Below are 8,195 nucleotides of genomic sequence, written 5' to 3'. Positions count from 1 at the left end.
CACACACACAATGGCTAAGATCATTCAAAACATATCAAGCATAGACATAGAAACTGAGAGTCTCTTATGATGCAGATGGGCTCATGTGCTTACTTAAGATCATCAGTAAAATTCCAAGACTTTACTTGGGGTGGAAAAAGGTTAACAATTATATCAGTTATTTTGTATAAAATCAGTAACCATGACTTCAAGCAGAAAGTTTAAAGATTCTCAATTTAGAGAATAATTCTCCATTTCAGAAAAGCTTAAAAAATGATATGACTGTTAGAAGTACCATTTTAAAAGTTGAAAACAGTAACTCGAGAACTTTAAGTCCAATCCAGTAGCCGCTAGCTATGGGTGTCTTTAAATTTATCTTTTAAATAAAATTAAAAACTTAATTCCTCTGTCACACTAGTCACATTTCAACTGTTCAATATTTACATGTAACTAGTGGCTACATATAGGAGAGCAGAGGTATAGAACATGTCCATCATCACAAAAAGTTCCATTGGACAGCATTGCTCTAGAAAATTAATTTAAAAAAAGCAAACATAGAGCCAAATCTTCCAAATACCTAGCATCAGGACTATGAAGTTGTAAGCCCGAGAGTGGAACAGAGTGAAATATCAGTTCTAAAATCTAATTATTAGATGTGTAGGCTGAACAGCTGAGATGCTCAAAGCTGGTATAGCTGGAAGTTTCCTTGTGGTATTAGTTCATGGTTTGTGTTCCTACTGTCTTTGGCACCAACATCCTTGAGAGGGAGACTAAATATCCCACAGTAAGCAAGTGGCATTTCTTATCATTTGTGAACTCAGGAAGAAAGAGAGAAGAGAATAAAAGCTTTGCAACACCCCATCAAAAAGCCTAACATAATAAATTATTTGGTAGCATAATAAAAATGTAATTTTTTCACGTAACTAGCAGTAGAAGCACTGGAAATATAGAATCTGTTTAAGAAGACAGTAGTCATTTTATGAGAACCAATAAAGACAATTTGTAGAACCACGTAAAGAAGAAAAAGGATTGAAACAGGTCTGGAAAACTATGTAATAACAAACTGCTAACATATATTGAGATCTTACAATGTCCTATGTCATTTACCTTTTACAATGATCTTCAAAATAGGCACAATTATTGTTTGCATTTTAAAGGGGAGAAAGTAAATATTAAAATTAAGTAACTTGCCCAATATAAAATAGTTAAAGAGTGGGATTAAAAGCCAAATATGACTCCAGAGAAATGACTAATGTCCCAATTTTGCTCACAATAAAATCTTTGCTACCAATTATTGCACTATACTGAGAATAATTGCTCAGATATAAGCTATACAGCTCTGAGATTTATTCAGCTTTATTCATCTGTATATATACATAATCATTAGTGTGCTCTGGACTTCATGTGTGAGATTATTTGATCTCTTTTTGTGAACCAAAATATGGTTTTTTGTGGGGATTTTTTGCGGTACGCGGGCCTCTCACTGCTGTGGCCTCTCCCGTTGCGGAGCACAGGCTCCGGACGCGCAGGCTCAGTGGCCATGGCTCACGGGCCCAGCCGCTCCGTGGCACGTGGGACCTTCCCGGACCGGGGCACGAATCTGTGTCCCCTGCATTGGCAGGTGAACTCTCAACCACTGCGCCACCAGGGAAACCCCCAAATATGGTATTTTCAGGACTTTCTAAAATCTCAGAACTTCAAAAATTCTAAATTTTCTCATCCATGAATTAATTAATCTACCATAGTGGTTTACAGAACCCAGTCCTTATCATTTTATTTGAATTATCTAACATTAAGATGTTTTTGTCTTAATTTTTGCTTACTATTCCAACATCATACAAACATATTCTACCATTTTAAAAGTAACTACAGAAATCCAAAGCATCTTCCTCATTCTTATGCACCCTTTTTCAATTCCTTTAGAGCCAATTGTTTTAACCTCTTTATTAAGTATGACTGACATACAAAAAGTTGTACATATTTAATGTGTACAACTTGATGAGTTTGGAGATAAACTAAACCATCACCACAATCTATGCCATAAACATGTCCATCACTTCCAAAAGTTTCCTCACACCCTCTTTACTTGTTATTTTGTGATAAGAACACTGAGCATAAGATCTATCCTCTTAGAAATGTTTTTTTAAGTACACAATACCGTAATGTGAACCTTAAGAACTAGGCTGTGCAGCAGACCTCTAGGACTTACTCATCTTGCGTAACTGAAACTTGGTATTAGTCAAAAGGTGGAGGCAATTTTCTTGAAAGTGTTGCTGGTGTTTTTCTCACTGCTATTCACTCCTTAATCCACAGCAGCATGGCTTCCAGTCCACATGCTATGAAATGCACTTTGTCCAAACTACTAATAATAGCATACATGTAAAAAAAAGTGACCTAATGTTATGTCACCTAATATTAGACATTATATTATGTTGCTCTTTTATGAAACTCTTTTCTCCATTAGGTTCAGTGATATAAATGATCAATTAAATATTCCAGGGCACTTGATTTCCAAAGTAATGCATCTCACAATTTTAATAATAAAATCTGACCCTCTCATGATTGTCTTTATGTCACAATTCATTTACCATGAACTCACACAAGGTTTTGAATCGACCTTTACTTTTCTCCTTCTCCCTGTAATTCCTCATATATACTCACTTTTCTCCTTCTCCCTGTAATTCCTCATATATACTCATTTTCTGAGTATCATCAAGGTTATGTCTATAATATCGGAAGAATTTGTGCCCTTTCGTCTTCTCTCTGTTGCAGTCTAGTTAGTTATGTTTATAAATAAATTTAGACTAGATTATTGAACTTCTTCACATCCAACATATTCCACACATCTACCAGAATTTTCTTAAACAACATTATAAATGTGCCACTCATTTGCTTAAAATATTTTGCTAATATGTCCATTAGTTTCAGGATAAATCTAAGTGATCAACTTGACATTTAAGACACTTTATAAATTGGCCCAAGTCTACTCAATTCATTAAGATTTCTGTCTTGGGCTTCCCTGGTGGTGCAGTGGTTGAGAGTCAGCCTGCCGATGCAGGGGACACGGGTTCGTGCCCCGGTCCGGGAAGATCCCACATGCCGTGGAGCGGCTGGGCCCGTGAGCCATGGCCGCTGAGCCTGTGCGTCCGGAGAAAAAGATTTCTGTCTTGATATTACACCAGTAACCTAGTATCCATGATCTACACGCACTGAATTATTTACACTTCCTAATACTGGCAATGCTTGACCTCTCCATTCTGCTCTTGATGTAATTTGTTTTCTGTCTTCCTGGGATTTCTCTTCTTCCTCATCTTGTTTATTTGTTAAACATTTATTGGTGCAAAATGCTATTCAGATTTGACTTGTCTAGGAGGCCTACAAGCTTTCTAATTTGAATCAAGAAATGTCCATGAGTATTTCCAGTTTAACTGTATTATTTGCTTATTTCTGCCATGATACTTACTCAATATATTGAATTCACTTCTTAACCACCCATCTCCTTAGATAGACCAGTATCGGGACAAGAAATGTATATTAATTGGTCTTGATATGAAACAAATTCAATATGTGAGATATTTTGAGTTTAATATTATTTGGGCAATTGTGTAAACTGGTTTCTTGAGCATGTGTGTACAAGTTGGGATGAAATTAGAGCAGAAATGTATAGCTTTCTAAAGAGTAATTTGAGAAAAACAATGACTTAAAATTTAAAGCTAATTATCCTACTTAAGAAGATAAAAAAAAAAAAATAGCAAAATAAACCCAAAGATGTGTTAAGAGGATTTAATAAAAACAAAATCTGAAATCAGTGAATTTGGGAAACAAAATATAACAGAAAGGATGAACCAAGATAAATTTATTCTTAGAAAGAGCTAACCAAAAAATATATTTCTGATTAGCCTTAACAAGAAGAGGAGAAAGGGCAGAAATAATGTTAAGAATGAAAAGTTAATATAGTTACATATAAAGAAGAGACTTTGAAACAAAATACTGTAAAGGTAATGCCAGTAAATTAGAAAATCCTAAAAAAACCTTAACCTACCAAATTTGGCTCAAAGAGAAAGAAAAAGCATAATTACTCCCTTAAACCAATAAATTAATGCAATTAAGCAGTTGTTACAATTTTTTCCCAAAGAAAATTTTGACACCATATGATTATCTATGCAAGTTCTAGCTAAATGGCAAGAAACATATTATTCCTATCTTATAGAAACTTTTCCAGAAACATTTAAAAAAAATATTTCTAATAGGAAAATAAGGAATACTGTCCAACCCATGCACTAAAGACAGCATAAGTTTGATCCTAAAACAAACAAGAGTAATATGAGAAAGGAAAATTAAATTCTATGTTGCTTATTAATATGACTATAAAGGCTAAAAACATATTAGGGAACCAAATGCACACATACAATGTTAGGTTTTTTCTTGTCAATAAAAGATAACTCAATAAATTTCAAAAAATATTGTCATTCACTTCTTTAAGAAAAAAGTCATATTATCTCAATAGATACAGATAGAATATTTGATAGCATTTAACATAATTGTATGACAAAAATTCTTTGTAAATTAAGAATTAAGAAGAATTTTCTTTACCCAATAAATGGCAACAAAAATAGACCTACTAAAAACATCATCCAAAACTATAAAATGATGGACTCATTCTCCTTAAAATCAGTAAAAAGCAAAAGAAATTCATAATCACCAAGTCCATTTAACATGCTGGATAATAAAATAAGTGCAGTAAATTAAGAGAAAACAGGCTAGAAAGTGAAAAAAACTCGTAACTTGAAGATTGTTTACCTAAATAGGTCAAAATAAACTATGAGAAACAATAGAAAAGTTTAAGAAGGTAGTAAGAGGTCAATATTCAAAACTCTTTTCCTTGAGCTTATCTAGTATTATCTTTCTCCTCCCCATTCTTTTCCAGTCATATTTGCCTCCCTCCTATCCCACAAATGTGCTAAGCCCATTCCCACATCAACATCTTTGTATAACTTTTGACTTCATCTTGGTATGCTCTAGATTTTACATGGTTCCTGTTCCTGCTTCCACTCTCTACAGGTCTTTACTAAAATACCTCCTTCTCAATGAAGTCTCCCTGGTCATCCTACCTACCATGGCTGCCCTGACTCTACCATCTATTGGGAGACAATTCTCCATGGGCTTTTCATGTCTCTTTGCAAGTTGTGACAGGGGCACAAAGTGATTTTGTTCCAGACTACTTTTGCAAGTAGTAGCAAAACTACTTTTGCTGTTCACTGTATAGTGAACAGCCTTGGAAGATACAGTGTCTCCTTTCAGAGTGAAGGACAGATTTGCTTACAGCCTTGGAGGATATATGATTCACTAAGAAATAAAATGCAGAAATACATACACTACCTCTATTAATGAATTTTACATGCATAGTATCTACCTTAGTTACATCTCTCTCAAATGTTGCTATCCTGCCTTATACACCAGGCTGTGAATTTGACTCTACTATTTTCTCTGGGTTTCACATACCTTTTCCCACTTTGGACATGTACTTTGGACGTGGCATTACACATCTCATATGGCTTCACTTCTTGACCTACTCTGTTTCTCACTGAGATTTATTTCTTTTCCCCCTTCCTAACTCCAAACTCTGAATTAAAATTACCCACCCATTAATGGGCAGAGTAGAACAATCACAGGCTTACCCTAGCCCTATAAGTGTTGATGGCCTATATAATAGCCAAGAGGGAAAGCTTGTACACCTTGAAGATAGAAAGATTCTCGAAAGAGGAAAAGGGCATGTATAATGGACACCACCAAAATTTACTATCTAGATAATTCAATTATGGCAAGTATTGAAGTGTATGTGAAAGGGAAGGAAAAAGATCCCATGAAACCCAGAGACCAAGAGGATGGTGAGTCTTCAATGTGGCATTGGAGTTAGTGTTTGAATATGCTTTATTTACCATTACATGTTTTTAAGACTGTGGATGATATAAACACTGCCTGTTCTTCTTAGCATCTGCAACAACATCCATCCTAGAAATTATTTTACTCAGTTTATTTGTACAACATGCACTTAGCAAAGAATGGGTGGTTTGATCAATTAATTTTGAACATAATTATCAATTTTATATGATTTTTACTCAAAACTACATTTGCTTACCCCTTAAATTTAATTTGGATAACTTTAATTTTAACTAAAAATTTTTGTCTTATCATATTTATTCAGATTCTTGAAGTATAATTAAATGCACATGGAGTTGATTTAGTTTGGATCTTTTGTCCCAACATCTTTTCTCAATTTTAATCTGGCATATATTTATCAGTGGAACTTTCAAACCTTAAATTAGATTTAGTTTACATGCAATTCTTAGGAATGTTATTGAATTCCCAATTTTAGTCTTAACTTTTATATGCTGAAACTTTCTGATAACATGTGAGGTGTTTGTAAAACTTTCAATCCATATATATTTTCTTGATGCTTTGATAAAATAATATATATCATCTAGTTTAAAACTATTTTTTAGTTCATTTTCATTCAGATGATAAAAACTTTCAAGAGTTTTAGCTTATTTAAGATAAGTTTGTTTAGAACATGTGTCAATTGACTTTTCTTGCTCTCCATAGCAGGTAGATATAGCACTGTTTAAAAAGAAGGGAAAATATATTAATAAATCATCTAATATTAAACAACGTGACAGTACTTATGAATTCAGTTGTTAAAATGGACAGAGTCAATATCTGAGGGCAGAGATTACCAGGATAATGACTCATTATTAGATATCAATTATAAATTAAGCTCACTGGTCAGAGAGAGTGTTAAAATCTCAGGGCTATGAGACTCAAGAAATTCTAAATGGGAACAATAAGATTATGTTTAATATATTTATAAATATTCTATCTTCCAAGAAATAGATGGATTGAAGTAAGTACTACTAGGATTTAACCTCAAATAATGTATTCTGTAATGATTCAAATGTTTACTGTAGGTCTGAACTTTAGAGTACTATTCCTAATTAGTTTCTCCATTTTACACATTCATGAAATTCATATTCAGAAACTGTTATTAAAAGTACCAGCTACACATAATCTGAAGTCTGAGCTTCAAACCCGTACATACACCTGAGGGTTTATTTAATGTCATATGAGTTTAGAGCAGTAAAATAAATTTCAGTAATCATGATTGTTATTAACTCCAAACATATCTGATTAGAAGTCCCATTATATAGTGTCTCTGCAATCACTGTTCAGTGAAGGAATGCTCGTTCAATGTAGGCAGGATGTTTGTGTTTCACTACTATATAACCAAAAACTAATACAGCATTGCAGTAAGGTATATACTAAGACATACCTGAATGAATTGGTGAAAAAAGGAAAATTGAGAGTGAAGCTATCAAAAGAGTTTCAACTATTCTATTGGAAAAGAGAAAAATCACCCTTAACCATTGTATTTTTTGTATTAAATATATCTATATTCATGTAACACTGCTGCACTTAATGGTTTGAGAGAATGGTTTTGAACTCAAAGACATCAAACTTTAACATGTCACTCTCTACATGACCTATGCACTCTGGTATTATCCAAACTAGGAGTGAAAAATTGAATTATATATTGTTTTTGTATTGGACCTTCTTATTTATTCAACATAAAAATAATTTCATTTTATCTCTAAGGCAAACAGTTTTATGCAAACTGTATATTTATTGCCATTTTTGGACTTACAGATTTAAATACTGACTTTGATAAATATTGACTTAGAAAATTAATATTTACATATGATATTGGGGTATGTTCAGCATTATATAAACACTTAATTGCAGTACAGCTTGTTTAGAATTAGACGATTGAGAGGATATTTTATAAAATAATGGAACTTCTCATCTTAGGTGTCAGCAAGTTAGCATCTCTGATTCCTTCTCTTTTACTGAATATGCTTTAGAATCACAGAAAGAAATGGAAAGATGTAGTAATCCTGGGCACCGAGACTGCTGACCAATATTCCCATGACAGAACCTTGGAGAAATTTTCAGAAACTAAATTATTGATGACACTGTATAAAAGAAAAGCAGAACCATGTAAGGAAGAAACTGGACATCCCTACCCCACTGTCCCTATTCCCAGAAAAACAAAGAAATGACCATTCTTACCCAATTGGTCCTATTCTCTGAGAATAACAATGTCATTTCTAATATTCTTTTTCTTTTATATAGACAACAGCTCTCATTAATCCCTCTTTACA

This window comes from Phocoena sinus, chromosome 18, assembly GCF_008692025.1.
Source record: "Phocoena sinus isolate mPhoSin1 chromosome 18, mPhoSin1.pri, whole genome shotgun sequence".
In the NCBI taxonomy this organism is placed as follows: domain Eukaryota; kingdom Metazoa; phylum Chordata; class Mammalia; order Artiodactyla; family Phocoenidae; genus Phocoena; species Phocoena sinus.
Note: the sequence above shows the minus strand (reverse complement) of the source record.